Source organism: Oryctolagus cuniculus, chromosome 1 (assembly GCF_051225735.1).
Source record: "Oryctolagus cuniculus isolate XC-2025 breed Fujian yellow rabbit chromosome 1, ASM5122573v1, whole genome shotgun sequence".
Taxonomy (NCBI): Eukaryota; Metazoa; Chordata; class Mammalia; order Lagomorpha; family Leporidae; genus Oryctolagus; species Oryctolagus cuniculus.
Window position 1 is genome coordinate 141,016,334 of NC_142867.1, and position 17,194 is coordinate 141,033,527.

General features: G+C 46.7%; 1 protein-coding gene and 1 long non-coding RNA gene across 5 annotated transcripts in view; one reads left to right on the top strand and one right to left on the bottom strand.

The window, feature by feature from the left end:
- Nucleotides 1-16,022, bottom strand: LOC149128669 (uncharacterized). 2 transcript variants are annotated; one of them, XR_016235989.1, is made up of 3 exons: nt 15,908-16,022; nt 15,159-15,273; nt 1-437 (listed from the first exon to the last, which is right to left on the bottom strand). It is a non-coding gene; the product is annotated as an uncharacterized LOC149128669 (long non-coding RNA). The 2 variants fall into 2 exon arrangements; XR_016235988.1 differs by lacking the exon at nt 15,908-16,022 and adding an exon at nt 15,395-15,878.
- The window catches only part of ZNF782 (zinc finger protein 782), a 19,814-nt gene continuing 18,608 nt past the window's right edge, over nt 15,989-17,194 (top strand). For 2 of the 3 annotated variants that reach the window (XM_051818454.3, XM_089335551.1), the window contains exon 1: nt 15,989-16,113. The gene's annotated coding sequence lies outside the window, so the exon portion shown is untranslated. The remainder of the gene's footprint in view (nt 16,114-17,194) is intronic. The other variant, XM_089335557.1, reaches the window with a different exon arrangement.

Genomic DNA, 17,194 nt, shown 5'->3' on the forward strand with positions numbered 1-17,194 from the left:
TGTATTAAGTATTGTTTTTATTGTAAGTGTTATTGGGTTTTCTTCAAAACTTTCACCTGTTTCTGGTGAATAGTTCCCAGTACATTAGTTGAGCCAAGAGATAAATTGGTGTTAAAGATCAAGTTAATGGGCAGCGCCGTGGCTCACTAGGCTAATCCTCCACCTGCGACGCCAGCACCACAGGTTCTAGTCCCGGTTGGGGCGCCAGATTCTGTCCCAGTTGCTCCTCTTCCAGTCTAGCTCTCTGCTGTGGCCCGGGAGGGCAGTGGAAGATGGCCCAGGTGCTTGAGCTCTGCACCCGCATGGGAGACCAGGAGGAAGCTCCTGGATCCTGGCTTCAGATCAGCGCAGTGTGCCGGCCGTAGCAGCCATTTGGGGGGTGAACCAACGGAAGGAAGACCTTTCTCTCTGTCTCTCTCTCTCACTGTCCACTCTGCCTGTCAAAAAAAAAAAAAAAAAAAAAAAGATCAAGTTAATCATATAGCATTATTTGAGTACTAGTTATACTAGTCACTGTTGAACAGAGAATAATCAGGCACTTGGGGGCAGGATGGATAATATTTGAGAATAAGGTAATTAGAATAGCAATAGGTACCATTATATGGGTAATAAAAGAGGTGAAGAAATTTTAGTTCTTTTTTTTTCCTCAAGGGGTCTCATATTTACATGTTCCAACATTCTTTGATGAAGGTTTTAAGGAATAGGTGTATTTTGAGTTTTAATTACAATAAGATAAACCATGCTAAGATTATTGAGATGATAGTAATGAATCATGTTGATGTCTTTAACTGTGGTATTTCATTGTGGAAGGGTTGACAATCTGTCTTTGAAAAGTAATGCTGCTTAGCTTCACAATGACATTATAACATCGACATAATGTAACACAGTCAGCTTTCAAAATCTTCTGGTGGAACTAGTTCAAGTACAGTGGAGATAGGGCTATGATGAGAGCCACACACTTACAAGCTCTATTACTGAGACTTCTCATATTGAAGCAAAGCCTTCTCACATCATGAAGATTGTTACTAAACTGGCTATTAGTGAAATAAGTGAACCCACCGATGAGACAGTCATTCATGTTGCACAGGTATCAGGGTAACGAGGCTATCATCGGGGCATGACTGACGGTGCAATGAAATGTGGGAAAGCAGTGAGGTTGACATCCACAAATATAAATGTAAAATGGATTTTAGCTCAGGTTGGGGTGCTATCCCCAAAACAGTGGAAATCATTGTGTAAGTCCTCCTATAAAAGCAAAAACAGTTCCTATAGATAGAACATAGTAGAAATGTGCCACAACATGATAAGTATAATGAACAATGTCTAATGATGAATTGGCTGGAACAATTCCTGTTAGGCTTCCAACAGTAAATAGGAAGGTAAAGCCTATGACTCATTAAATGGCTAAATATCATTTAATAATACTGCCATGCAAAGTTGCCAATCAACTAAATACCTTTACTCCTATAGGGATAGAAATAATTATGGTAATTGTTGTAAACTGTGCTCTGGTACTATTGTCTGTAAGCATGGTGGTGGGCCTAGACTATAAACCCTAGGGGACCAAGAGATATTACAGCTCATACTATTCCTATATATTCAGACGGTTCCTTTTATTCTAGAATAATAAGTTACAATGTGTGAGATTTTTTTGAATCAAGATAAGGTGAAAATATACAAGGGTATTTCAACAAGTTTGTGAGAAAATAGAATTTCTGGCTCTAGCTTTGGCCTGGCACAGACAGCTTCAGCTGCTACAGATGTTTTTTTTTTTTTCTATTTTTTTTATTTGACAGGTAGAGTTATAGACAGTGAGAGAGAGAGAGAGAGAGAGAGAGACAGAGAGAAAGGTCTTCTTTCCGTTGGTTCACTCCCCAAATGGCTGCTACAGCTGGCACTGCACCGATCCGAAGCCAGGAACCAAGTGCTTCCTCCTGGTCTCCCATGCAGGTGCAGGGGACTTGGGCCATCCTCCACTACCCTCCCGGGCCACAGCAGCGAGCTAGACTGGAAGAGGTGCAGCCAGGACTAGAACCCAACACCCCTATGGGATGCCGGTGCCACAGGCGGAGGATTAACCAAGTGAGCCACAGCGCCGGCCCCTGCTACAGATTTGAAGAGTGAGCCAGTGGATGGAAGATCTCGCCGTCTCTGTCTCATCTCTATCACTCTGCCCTTAAATAAATAATCTTTTTTAAAAAGCTTCCAGGGCTGGCACTGTGGTCTAGTGGGTAAAGCCACTGCCTGCAGTATGGCATGGGCACTGGTTTGAGTCCCAACTGTTCCACTTCCGATCCAGTTATCTGCTATGGCCTGAGAAAGCAGTAGAAGATGGCCCAAGTCCTTGGGCCACTGTACCTGCGTGGGAGACCCGGAAGAGGCTCCTGGCTCCTGGCTTTGGATCAGCGCAGCTCCGGCTGTTGCAGCCGACATGGTAGTGAACCAGCAGATGAGAGACCTCTCTTTCTCTCTGCCTCTGCCTCTCTTTAACTCTGCCTTTCCAATAAATAGATAAATATTTTTTAAAAACTTCCATGATTCTATTTTAAAAGAAAAATAGATGAAGATTGTGCTGTTCATCCTATCTTTATCTTGCAATTGATGAGCAGGCTAGGATTTGTCATAACCAAGTTAAGTCTTCCTCAACCTCCTACTCAAATTAATAGAACAATTATTAACACTGTGATTATATAAACTGATAGTGATATTTGGCATAAAGTTTCAATTAGTGCTAACTTTTGTCATGTTATAAGATTATACCTGAATTTAGTGATACTTGTTCTAAGACTCAGAAGTAGGAGAGGAAAAGTTCAAGTTTTATCATTACTCACATATGACCAACCCACAGCCAACATCATACTCAGCAGTGAGCAGACGCTTGTCATTATGATGAGGAATAAGACAAGGATGCCCAATCTCGCCACTTTCATTCAACATAAGATTGGAAGTCCTAACCTGAGCAATTACGTAAAAGAAAGAAAGAAAAGTCATCCAAATCAGAAAGGAAGAAGTGAAATTACTCCTGTCTGTAGATGACATGATCTTATAGGAAACCCACCAAGAACTAGTAGAACTGATAAATTTAGTAAAGTTGCAGGTTACAAAACCAGCATACAAACATTAGTGATGTTTCTATACACTAACAACAGAGCTATCTGAAAAAGAAATCAAGAAAACAATTCTATTTGTGATAGCATCAAAAAAATACTTAGGAGTAAATTTATCCAAGGAGGTGAGACATCAGCACATTTAACACTGTGAAGCATTAATGAAAGAGATTGAAGGCAACACAAGCAGACGGAAAAACAAACCATGTTCATCGATTGGAAGAATTAGTATTATTAACATGCACATACAATCCACAGTGATCTACAGCTGCAAAGTAATTCCTATCAGAATTCTAATGGCATGTTTCACAGAAATGGAAAAACAGCCCTAAAAGTCACATGGAACAAAAGACCCAAAATATCCAAAGCAATTTTTATCAAAAAGAACAAAGCTAGAAGCCTTTGATTTCAAAATTATTATAAGGCCATTATAATAAAAACAGCATGTTATTTTCATACAAATAGACACACTAACCAGTGGGGAAAAATTTTAAAGCAGAAATAAACCTAAGTTTATTGAAAGTGTTGAGGGGCCAGTGCTGTGGCATACTGAGTAAAGCCGCCACCTGCACTGCCAGCAGCCCATATGGGCAATGGTTTGAGTCCCGGCTGTTCCACTTCTTTTTAATATTTTTTTTTTTGACAGGCAGAGTGGACAGTGAGAGAGAGAGACAGAGAGAAAGGTCTTCTTTTGCCGTTGGTTCACCCTCCAATGGCCACCACAGCCGGCACGCTGCAGCTGGTGCACCAGCTGATCCGATGGCAGGAGCCAGGTACTTATCCTGGTCTTCCATGGGGTGCAGGGCCCAAGCACTTGGGCCATCCTCCACTGCACTCCCTGCCACAGCAGAGAGCTGGCCTGGAAGAGAGGCAACCGGGACAGAATCCGGTGCCCTGACCAGGACTAGAACTCAGTGTGCCGGCGCCGCAAGGCGGAGGATTAGCCTAGTGAGCCGCAGCGCTGGCCGGTTGCTTCATTTCTGATCCAGCTCTCTGTTATGGCCTGGGAAAGAGTAGAAGATGGCCCAAGTCTCTGGGCCCCTGAACCCACATGGGAGACCTGGAAGAAAAAGCTCCTGGCTCCTGGCTCCTGGCTTCAGATTGGCCCAGCTCCAGCAGTTGCAGCCATTTGGGGAGTGAATCAGTGGGTGGAAGACCTTTCTCTCTCTCTCTCTCTGCCTCTGTAATTCTGCCTTTCAAATAGAAAAATCTTAAAAAAAGAAAGAAAAAAAAGAAAAAAAGAAAGAAAGGAAGGAAGGGAGGGAGGGAGGGAGGGAGGGAGGGAGGGAGGGAGGGAGGGAGGGAAGGGTTGAACAACAGCACAGACAACCTCCTATGAGGTAACTCTAGTCATTATTTTATTTCCATCTGCTGGTTCACTCCCCAAATGGCCACACAAACAGGGCTGGGACAGGCTGAAGCCAGGAGCCAAGAACTCCATCTAAGTCTCTTGTATTGGTGGCAGGAACCCAGGTACGTGGGCCATAATCTGCTGCCTTCTCAGGTGCATTAGCAGGAAGCTGGATTGAAAGTAGAGCAGCCAGGACTCCAACTGGCACTCTGATATGGGAGGCCAGTGTCATGAGGGACAGCTTACCTCACTGAACCACATTCTTCCTCAACTCTGAAGGACAGGTGTGTCAGGTAAAGTATTCTTGGTTGACGCAATTCTTCCTTCAGCACTGTTTTTTTGCTTTGTTTTGTTTTTGTTTTGATATTTTATTTTATTTTATTTATTTTATAGGTAGAGTTACAGACAGTGAGAGGAAGAGACAAATGGCTGCAATGGCCAGAGCTGTGCTGATCCGAAGCCAGGAGCCAGGAGCTTCTTCCCAGTCTCCCACATGGGTGCAGGGCCCAAGGACTTAGGCCATCTTCTACTGCTTTCCCAGGCCACAGCAGAGGGCTGGATCAGAAGTGGAGCAGCCGGGACTCAAGCCGGCACCCATATGGGATGCCGGTGCCACAAGCAGAGGATTAACCTACTGTGCCACAGCACTGGCCCCTCAGCATTTTGAATAGATGGGCATTTCTTACGTTTGTGCTAGAATGTTTGATAGTAAGATGGGTACTGAGATATGTCATATGCATAGTCACTGGTAAGAAATCTTTCCAAGGAGGTATATGAATTGGTCACATTAAATAGTCATGGATAAGATGCTTTAAGAGGAAAGCTTTAAGAGAATTAATGGTCCAGATTTCTTGATTCAATGGGGTCATGAAGTACTCCCAGGAAAAAGATAGTAATTAGGGCACTTATTAGGATATCAGTATATTCTTTAAGGAAAATAAGGCTAATGGGCCTGCAGCATATTTGACATTAAAGCCCAATACCAGTTCTGACTCATCTTGTCAAACTGAATGGAGCTTAATTTGTCAATGTTGAAATAAATCATGTTTTAACTAAAAATCACTATACTTACTCATATATATTCTTGAGTAGTCTGGATAGTGTGAATGATCCATTTATGAAAAGAACTGATATTAAAATTATGATGAAGCCCCTAGCCAGTGCTTTCAAACAGCTTCCAGAGTTCCTTTGGCATTAGGCGGAGAGCTGTGTCCCCGTGGGATAGACCCACTTTGGTGTGTATTACTGCCAGATTTGTGAGCCTGGTGTGCACACCCAAGATGGCACAGAAGCTGGTGGCTGTGAGACCCAAGTGCAGCCCTGTTTATTGCCAGCCGTGACAGCCAAGAGGCTTCCTTGATCACTGTTCCCCTATCCATGGAAAAACAGTAAGGAACCACAGGTCTGCATCCTGGGACTCAACGCTGGGCTGATAAAACCCAACACTGCGCAGATCCTAACAGTCTCCATACCCTGGCCAGCACCTGTGGGTGACACTTCTGGACTTGTCTCCCATGGCAAGTGGAGTTCATGGCCCCATTCATCCCAGCCAGCATCACCGGGGGCCAATGGTGGCAGCACCAGGCTGTGAGTCCATCCATCTCAGCAGCAGACAGACCATGGTGGTGTGGGCTTGGGTCCTATATCCATGCTATGTTGGTCTCAGCGGGCTCTGCGCTCCAGGTCCGCATCATCGGTGCACAGAGAACTGAGTGTCTGGGTGTGCGCTGACCTTAGGAGGAGGCTTGCAGGGATAGGACACTCCTTTTGGATGCCTCCTCAGTTCATTCTGAGTGGCAAACCAACCGCAGGGGACAAACAGGAGTTCAGAGCGTCCTCTGAGTCTAAGGCAGTAACAGCGCTGGAAGAGCAGACTTGCAGCAAACCTCGACTTGGAGCGCCATCTGGTGCTAGAATAGTGGAAGTGTCTACAGGCGCAGAGGAAATAAGCATTCTGTTTAGAATTGCTGTGACAATCACAAACTAAGCCAGAATATGAAACAGGAAAACATAATTAACCCTTCAGTGTGCCAATGTGTTGTATTCATTGGATTATACAATTTACATAGTCTTTATCTTGAATTCCACATTATGTGATATTAACTTCAACTGAAAAATACACTAAGTAAGATTTAACAACAGGATGGGTCAAACAGAAGAGTCAGTGAGCACTGAGACAGGCTGTCTGAAAATACTTAGAATAAAAAAATAAGAAGCCAGAGGAATGGAGAAAGCTCATGAGACTTTAAGATAGCATGAAAAGAACGAATATCCAAGTAATTGGAGTTTAAGGTGGACTTGAAGTGCAAGCATTTGATTTGAGTAAGACCCTGCTTGGGACACCTTGCATCCCACATTGGAGTGCCCGGTTAGAGTTCTGGCTCTGCTTATTTTGATATTAAAATTAATCCAGATTACTGCTAATGGGAAGGCAGCAGTACTTGCTATGGATAGCATTCCTGGCTCTTGGTTTCAGTTTAGCCCAGCCCCAGTAATCAGTTGGTGGAAGATCTGTGTGTATGTCTTTTTTCTCTCTGCCATTAAAATAAAATTTAAAATAAATAAAACTTTAAAAATGGACTTGAGAAAGCCAAAGCAGTGGAAGCATATTCAAAGACAGAATAGAAAATGTCCCCAAACTAGGAAAAGATACAACTATCCAGGTACAGGAAATCCAGAGGTCACTAGTTGTGTTCAATCCAACCAAGTCTATCCTAAGATATGTTATAATCAAGATATCTAAGGTTAAAGATGGAGGCACAGTTCTCAAAGTTGCAAGAGAAAAGAAACATATAATACATAAAGGATCCCAAATTTGCTGACTTCTCAGCAGCAACTTCACAGACCAGGAGGGAGTGGGCTGAAATTGTCACAGTTACTGGGGAGAAAGTCTCCAGCCAAGAATTCTGTCCCCGGCAAAGCTATTCTTCGGTTGTTTTTGTCTTTTGGGTTTTTTTTAAGGTTTTATTCATTTATTTGACAGGTAGAGTTACAGACAGTGAGAGGGAGAGACAGAGAGAAAGGTCTTCCTTCCATTGGTTCACTCCCCAAATGGCCACCACAGGCAGAGCTGCGCAGATCCGAAGCCAGGAACCAGGTGCTTCTTCCAGTCTCCCACGTGGGTGCAGGGGCCCAAGCACTTGGGCCATCTTCTACTGCTTTCCCAGGCCATAGCAAAGAGCTGGATTGGAAGAGGAAAAGCCGGGACTAGAACCGGCGCCCAAATGGGATGCCGACACTGCAGGCAGAAGATTAACCTACTGCGCCACAGCACCGGCCCCAAAGCTATCCTTTAGACATGAAGGCGAGACATAAGATATTCCCAGACAGCCATAAGCTGAGAGAATTTAACACATTATCTTGTCTTATAAGAAATGTTAAAGCATTTCTTCAAACTGAAAGAAATGCTAATGAGTAAGATTAAAATATCACAAGGTGTAAAACTCACTGATAAAAGTAACTATACAAACAAATTCAGAATGCTCTGATATAGAAAACATGCACAAAACATTTGCATCTTTAGTATGATGAGAAAAAAATCATAACTACATTATTATGTGATAAGACAGGCAATGTAGAAAGACATTAAATGGGACAGCAACATTTCAAAATAAGGGAGGAATGGAGGGCAAAATTAGAGTTCTTTATTAGTATTTTGTTTCTTTTCCTATCTTTATAAACAACATCAAGTTGCCTTCATTTCAAAATAACATAATTTTATAAACTTCCTGGTAACCACAAAGCAAAAATCTATAATAGACTTCCCAAAAATAATAAGCACTGGGTTCTAGTCCCGGTTGCTCCTCTTCCAGTCCAGCTCTCTGCTGTGGCCCGGGAGGGCAGTGGAGGATGGCCCCGGTGCTTGGGTCCTGCACCCCATGGGAGACCAGGAGGAAGCTCCTGGCTCCTGGCTTCGGATCGGCGCAGCACCAGCCATAGGGGCCATTTGGGAAGTGAACCAATGGAAGGAAGACCTTTCTCTCTGTCTCTCTCACTGTCTAACTCTATCTGTCAAATAAATTAAAAAAAGAATTTGTTTCTTATACACAGTCTTATTTGTGGCATAATGTTATTCAGAATATTATAATCCTTTCATTTCTGTGTGGTTGTTAATGATGGCCCTTTAGTATCTGATTTTAGTAAATTCTGTTTTCTGTTTTTTCTATGAAGACTATCAATTTTCAGGATCTTAAACAGAAAATTTCCGGTTTTATCAATTTTTGGTTTATAGCTTATTGACACCTTTCTAAGCTCTATTATTTTTTTTTAACTTTTATTTAATGAATATGAATTTCCAAAGTACAGTCTAAGCTCTATTATTTCCTTTCTTTGGCTTGTTTGACTTAGTTTGTGCTTCTTCTTCTTTTTTTTTCTTTTTTTTTTTTTTTTTTTTTTTTTTTACTTTCTTAAGGCATAAACTTAAGTTGTTAATTTGAGACATTTCTTCTCATACACTCTACATAATGAATGCTACGAACTTCCTTATGAGTGTTGCTTCAGGTATATCATATAAATACTGATAGTCTTTTTCCCATTTTTATTTACTTCAAAGTACTTTTGAACTTCCCTTCTGATTTTTCTGGCTCATACATTAATCATACATGGGTCACTTACTTTCCAAAAACTTGTGGATATCCCAGATGTGTTCTGCTGTTGATACCTCTTCATTCCATTGTCATTGGAAAGAATATTTTTAATCATTCCACTCCCATGAAATTTTTATTACCTACTATGGTTTATCCTGGAGAATTTTCAAGTGCTATCGAAAAGAATGTGTGTTCCACAGTCATTAAGTGTTCTATATGTGCCACTAAAGTTGATTCGGTCAACAGTGCTGTCTAATTCTTCCTTAACCTTGCTGGACTTTCTTATCTCTGCTTTTCAAATAAATAAATACATCTTTTTAAAAAAAATTTTTTAAAAACACTTCATCCTGTTCTCCCACACAGGTACAGGGCCTGTAGGTACAAACACTTGGGCCACCTTCTGCTGCTTTCCCAGGTGCATTAGCCGGAGGCTGGATTGAAGTAGATCAGGGGCTGGCGCTGTGGCGTAGTGGGTAAAGCCGCTGCCTACAGTGCCAGATATGGGCTCCAGTTTGAGACCCAGCTGCTCCATTTCTGATCCAGCTCTCTGCTGTGGCCTGGGAAGGCAGTGGAAGATGGTCCAAGTCCTTATGCCCCTGTACCCAAGTGGGAGACCCGGAAGAATCTCCTGGCTCCTGGCTTTGGATCAGCACAGCTCTGGCCGTTGTAGCCATCTGGGGAATGAACCAGCAGATGGAAGATCTCTCTCTCTCTCTGCCTCTGCCTCTCTGTAACCCTGCCTTTCAACCAAATAAATAAATCTTTAAAAAAAATAGAGTAGCCAGAACTCAAACCAGTGCCCATACCAGATGCCAGTGTTACAGCGTTGCCACTATGCCACAATGCCAGACCCAAGATATCTGGATTGTGTAAAAATTAAGCCCGTATATTTGGGTTCTCTGTAGATGGAGATTTACCTCAAGGAAGAGATGAATTTTGAGTACAAGGCTGACTTCATGAAGGGCATCATTCTCCTGAACTTTCTAAAAAGATTTTGTATGCTACCTGTATGAAGACAGATGTCTAGTAAGTGCCACCTTCAACCCCTGCTCAGATGGACCCAGAGTGAGCTCAAGATCAAGGTAAAGAAATTCCTTCACATAGATTGATTTATCAGGCATACAGGAAGCCCAAAGTTACTACTGAAGGAGAAAGATATGTAACTTACCTCTGAAAGAAAATGCTAGCCAGCGCCGCGACTCACTAGGCTAATCCTCCACCTTGCGGCGCCGGCACACCGGGTTCTAGTCCCGGTCGGGGCGCCGGATTCTGTCCCGGTTGCTCCTCTTCCAGGCCAGCTCTCTGCTGTGGCCAGGGAGTGCAGTGGAGGATGGCCCAGGTGCTTGGGCCCTGCACCCCATGGGAGACCAGGAGAAGCACCTGGCTCCTGCCAGCGGATCAGTGCGGTCCGCCAGCCGCAGAGCGCCAGCCGCAGTGGCCATTGGAGGGTGAACCAACGGCAAAAGGAAGACCTTTCTCTCTGTCTCTCTCTCTCACTGTCCACTCTGCCTGTCAAAAAAAAAAAAAAGAAAGAAAGAAAGAAAATGCTTACTCTTCAGGATTACTTTGTACAACCTCCCTTAATGATGCCAACATAAGAATAAAAAGCCAACTATGGGACTGCATTGTGGCACAGCAGGTCAAGCTGCCAACTATGATGACAGCATTCCAAATGAACTCTAGTTCAAGTCCCAGCTGCTCCACTTCTGCTTCAGCTCCCTGCTAACGCACCTAGGAAACAACGGAAGATGGCCCAAGTGCCCGGGCTTCTACCACCCATTGGGAGACCTGGATGGAGTTCTATTCTCCTGGCTTCAGCCTAGCCCAGCCCTGGCCATTGTGACCATTTGGGAAGTGAACCAGCAGATGGAAGAGTTCCCTCTGTGTGTGTGTGTGTGTGTGTGTATAACTCTTTCAAATAAAAATATACATATTTTGTTTTAATCCAGCTATACCTGAAGAGAGAATTATAAAGTTTTATCTGGAAATAAAAAATCAAAACACAAAATAAAATATCAAAACACCAAAGGAACTCAAGATCTTGATCAATAGTACAAGCAGAAACTAGATAGTATATATAAAAGTGTACCCTTAAGATATACCAGGAAGGATCAAACTATGTTTGCATGGGGCCAAATATATCAGTATGAGCATACTCACTAAGACCTTAGGAGCAGTTCATGGTGCATTTCATACGTATGAAATAACATATATTTTACAAGTGAGATCTAACAAATACTTCTTAAAATCAATTATTTCTGATGGGTAGCCATCTTTTATGGTGATATGAATGGATCTGTGGTGGCTGCTCTTTGATTAGCAAGTCCATTGAAATGAGGTGGATAGCACCCTAGGGGAGTGTCTCTTGAGAAGGGGAGGCTGGCTCTCTTTGATGAAATTCCTCATAACTCAGTCACAAGTATATACTCTGAGTTATTCCCCAAGCATTCCTGAGACCTGTGCCCATCTACCGACTGCATCTCCTTCGAAGTGGGTCTACAACGTATGGTGGCCTCTTTGGACGTGTCAGCTGCTGGAATTCCGATCCTGGTAGGGGTGGTTCTGAAACGTGTGGTACAAAGACACTTCCCCAGGGCAGAATTTAAGAAGTTACATCGGGTTATTCACTTTGAAGACATACATATCTGTAGTTCACATTTATATGGATTCATATAGCTCATAGTCCAATAGCTCATATAGTCCAATAGCTCAATAACTTGATTGGTAGCTAGGATCTAGAAAAGAGTAAGACTGGAAAATTGGCAACAAAAGGGTTGGTATAGATATTTTGAATAGAATTCTAGGAATAGGTATAGAGTGGTGTTTAAAGATGCTTAACAGAGGATAGGACATTAGAGGGAAGAAAACAAGTGCAGTTTGGGTAATTTACTCCTTTGTCTCTTTGCAGTAAGCTGTGAATTAGCTATTAACGCCTATGGTCACAACTCCTGTGAGACTGACATTTTCCTGCCAGGTTCTAGTGATAGTCTCTAGGATGCTTCAACAACACTCTCCACGTTTCCATGGCCCCATGACTCACCTCTAGTATCCTGTAGTCTCTCTCTCTCTCTCTCTCTCTCTTTTTTTTTTAATTATTTGACAGGCAGAGTTAGACAGTGAGAGAGAGAGAGACAGACAGAGAGAAAGGTCTTCCTTCCATTGGTTCACCCCCAAATGGCCGCTACAGCCGGCGTTGCGCCAATCCAAAGCCAGGAGCCAGGTGCTTCCTCCTGGTCTCCCATGTGAGTGCAGGGGCCCAAGCACTTGGGCCATCCTCCACTGCCCTCCCGGGACACAGCAGAGAGCTGGACTGGAAGAGGAGCAACCAGGACTAGAACCCGACGCCCATATGGGATGCTGGCGCCACAGGCGGAGAATTAACTAAGTGAGCCACAGTGCCAGCCATCCTGTAGTCTCTTGTCTGCATTACAGCTGGGGTCATGGATGTAGGGAAAATTATCTCCTAGAGGAGATTTTCATTTTACTATCCCAGCATCTAGAAAGATGTCTATTCACAGCGGGTTTTCCACAAACGTTTCAGGAAATAACACACCTACTGACTACTTCCCATTAGTGATTTTCTGCTAAAGTCTATTATGACTAATTTAATATAGTTCAATCAGCATTTTGTCCTTTTATTTGTAACTCATTAAAGAACTAAAAAGAATCATAAACAGAAGCAAAAAGTAAGCAAAGAGTATCATTATGAGCAGGGACATCAAAGATAATTAACATTAAAATGTGTTAAAACAATAAGAGGGGGGCCGGCACTGTGGCGCAGCAGGTTAAAACCCCAGCCTGAAGCACCAGCGTCCCATATGGGCACTGGTTCTAGCTCTGGCTGCTCCACTTCCAATCCAGCTCTCTGCTATGGCCTGGGGTAGCAGTAGAAGATGGCCCAAGTCCTTGGGCCCCTGCACGTATGTGGGAGACCCGGAAGAAATTCCTGGCTCCTGGCTTCGGATTGGCACAGCTCCAGCCGCTGAGGCCATCTGGGGAGTGAACCAGTGGATGGAAGACCTTTCTCTCTGTCTCTACCTCTCGATGTAACTCTTTCAAATAAATAAAAAATAAATTTTAAAAAATAAGAGAATTCAGCAAGAAGCAATGTCACCATAAAAACAGCAACTCTATAGGCGCACACCTGCAGCCATGACCCTCCTTAGGAACCCATCCCTGGCTTTGGGGGACACCAGGCACCTGGCTCTCCAGTCAGTGGATCAAGTGGCTACAAAGGGATAGGTTGAAAACACATAAATTTATAAAGTAAATTGAAGGTTCTATCATTTCAGTCCTAAAACCTTCAGTAACCGTGACTTTTTTAAAAAATCAATTTTCCTACATAACTCCAAGGGTTCTTTTGCACTTCACAAAAATAACGGAAATTTTCCTTTTCAACACCCAATATATATATATTCAGTCTACCCAATTGTCTCCAAAAGCCTTGCGGTATAAATGCTGTTATTTCGAGGGCCACGCTCTGCATTCTGGCAGCGGAGTTCAAATTTAACTCTTAACTTGCTGCGACTCCTGCAGAGTCTTGTCTATCACACTTTTGAGAACTTCACCCTGGGTCCCGCCGCGGCGGTGGCGGTCACAATACAGCACAGACAGCGCCCACAGCGCATGGTCATGTTGCACCCCAGCGTGCGGCGCACCCACGCTCACAGCGCACCCCACCACACAACGCATCCACAGCGCAGGGCGCACCCCAGCACACAACACAGCCCAGCACAAGGCGCACCCACAGCATGCACGGCCCAACCACAGCGCGCGGCGCGGCGCAGCACAGCCCAGAGCACACCCATAGCCCGCGCAGAGAACCACAGTGCGCAGCGCGGCGCGGCGCAGCACAGCCCAGGGCACACCCACGGCGCGCACAGAGAACCACAGCGCGCGGCGCGGCGCAGCACAGCACAGCCCAGGGCGCACCCACAGCGCGCACAGAGAACCACAGCGCGCGGCGCGGCGCAGCACAGCCCAGGGCACACCCACAGCGCGCACAGAGAACCACAGCGCACCAGAGCGCGCACGGCCCAACCGCAGCCCGTGGCGCGGCGCAGCACAGCACAAGGCGCGCCATCAGCGCACCACAGCCCACGCACTCCACGCCTTAGCAGCGGCGGGACCTCCGCCACCGTCACAGCCCCTTCTCGCCCCTTGATGGTCCTCCCTTGGCTCACACCGCGGCCAGTGGATGGAGCGAAGAACAGATGGCTGATTCCAAGGACGCTTTCGCCCTAGTCGATTAAAGATGGTCGTGACACCATCACAACAGAGGAACTTGGAGCTGTCGTGAGGTCACGGGGTCAGAACCCAACAGAAGCTGAACTGCAGGCTAGGATCGCCGAAGCGGCACCAGTGACCTCCCAGAATTCTTGACTAGGATGGCCAGAAAGACGAAAACTAGCAAAGAGGAGACGCATTCCCGAGTCTAGGACAGGAATGGAAGCGGTTGTATCGGCGCAGCAGACACTACAATGGTCAGAGACGCAGATGTGGACGGAGAGGGACGCGTCAACCATGAGCCCGTGCAGACAGTGACTACAAAATGAACACCTGCTTTCAACTCCCTTGCCCCTCTAAAAGAATCAAACCGAATCTTTTACTTGAGTCGGGGGGGGGGGGGGCTCATTCATTCTCTTTCTATATAGCAAAAGTGAATTTCGGGCCGGGGCTGTGGCGCAGCGGGTTAACGCCCTGGCCTGAAGCACTGGCATCCCATATTGGCGCCGGTTCGAGTCCCGGCTACTCCACTTCCAATACCGCTCTCTGCTATGGCCTGGGAAAGCAGTAGAAGATGGCCCACGTCCTTGGGCCCCTGCACTCGCGTGAGAGACCTGGGAGAAGCTCCTGGCTCCTGGCTTCAGATCAGCACAGCTCCGGCCTTTGCAGCCAGTTGGGGAGTGAACTTCTCTCTCTGCCTCTCCTTCTCTCTCTGTGGAACTCTGACTTTCAAATAAATGAATAAACCTTAAAAAAAAAAAAGTGAATTTCAGAAGTACCTCTCTCCACACACACACACACACACACACAATCCGCATGTTTTGGGTGGCAGTCCTGTGCCCGGAAGATCAAGCTACACGGCCGAATGCACTATAAATACTCGATTACCTCAATGACAAGGACGCACTTAGTGGACTCCCTCGGGTTCCATTTGCTGGTTAGTAACACGCTGCGTGGGCTGACCTGTCAGGTATGCAGCTTGAAGATCTGAGCACTCGGGCGTCTGTATTAAAACCAAACAAATGAAAAAGAAATTCGACACTCACTCCGACGGGTCATAGTTCAGTTTGTTAGGGTGAACTGTCCTAGCTGGTGGTCTGCAAAACGCACTGCGCAGGGCTCACCTCGGGGCCAGGCCCCCAGCAGGGTGGTCCCGGCGCTCGGGCCCACGTGCGCCAGAGCGCGACGGCTGCCTCCATCACACACAGTCCTAACAAGAAGCCTTCACCACCCAAGTCTTTGGGCTGCTTTTGAAACCTTTCTGGAGCATGACTTTGGCGCCGGCAGAATGGGCTGCGGCCGTGAACTCCCGAACTCCTGCACGACCATCAGCATGGCCGCCTAACACTACACCATCCTGGGCCCGAGCTGGTCAGGCCTCCGCCAGCTGCGCCGCCATCCCTTGTGGACGCAGGTTTGAGCTCCCGCTGCTCCACTTCCCATCCGGCTCCCCGCTGGGAGTGAACCGCCGGACGGAACCTCTGAAACTCTGCCTTTCAAATAAGTGAAATAAAAAATAGTGAAACTACAATTTACGTCCATTCCAAAAATTGTAAATGCCAGTCTCTATTTTTTCCCCCCAATAAAAAGACCATTAGCTAAAAAAAAAAAAAAAAAAAAAAAAAAAAAAAAAGTACTTCGTCCTCGGGCATGGAAATGGCTGGACTCGCCGCAAGAGTGGTCGCAGAGGCTGACGGGAAATGTAGTCTTGAAGCGGTGGGGTAAACCGCGCTGCACTCTGGGAAGGGGGCTCCGGACGTTTTCTGCGCATGTGCAGCTGCTGCCCCGCCTCCCCGCTGGCGTCCTGGGATCCCGGGAAGCGGTTTGACAACCTCGGGGTCAGGTCGGAAAGTAGAGGGGGTGCACCTGGGGTGACAGCGCTGGGGACCGGGCGGGAGGAACGCTCTCGCGCCCTGGAGGGGAAGCGGGAAATTGCTGCGGTTCCCTTCTCGCCCCCGGACCCTTCGCTGGGGCGGGGGGAGTCGGGGCCGGCAGAGGCCGGTGTTTAGGGACCGAGCGCCGCAGTCCCGTGGAGCGCGCAGGTGGGGCTGAGCTCCGGGCGGACGTGGGTGTGCGAGGCCCGTGAGCCCGGCCCCTGAGGCAGGAGGGAAAAGCCCACTTATAACCGTGCCGGCAGGCGCGGGCGGTGGGTCTGCCGCGAGACCCCGAGGTCTGGACTCGGGTGAAGTCCCAGCTCTGTCACCCGCGAGCAGCGCCGAGAGGAGCCTGGGCAAGAGTCTGCTTTCTCCTCGGAGGATGAGCCTGCTCCGCGGCGCTGTTTGGAAACTGAGGTTTAAGTCATCACCTGCGAAGCAAAGGGCGAAGCGCAGGTTCTTGATCCCTGAGTGACGTGCCGAGGCCACAGGCTGGCCGAGAGGGAGCTCTGACTCGAGGGCAGGTGTGCCAGCGATGCCGCCTTCACGGCACCACGCAGGGATGCGAAGGGAAGTGCACGGAGATGGGCCCGCGGGTGTCCCCTCACAGCCTGTGGGTCCCCCTTCTGCACTCGTCAGGCTGTCTGTACGTGTGATAGAACGAATTCCAAAAGTCGGGTCTTTGCCCTTAAAGGGAGCCTGATTCTCAGGTCCAGGGACGAGCTCTTTGAAATCAAGTAATCCCGAGGGTGATGAGGAGGTCGCTGGAGCAGGACCCCACTGAGCTCAGGCCTCTCTCCAGAGCTGCAAAGCAGACACAGAAAAGCCCGGGAAAGAGCAGGTCCTAGTTTCGCGTGGTCAGAAGCAGTTCCTGATGCTCCTGCCTAGAGTGAGCCAGACTGGGGACAACCGCAACTCACGCCAGACCGTGTGGCAGTGAGAGGCTGGCCATCTTTGAGACGAGCAAAGTGAGCTGGCCAGGCCAGGCCAGGCACAGCTGCCCGGGAGAGGACACTTCACTGTGGAGCTTGGTCAGGGAGAGGGTGGAAA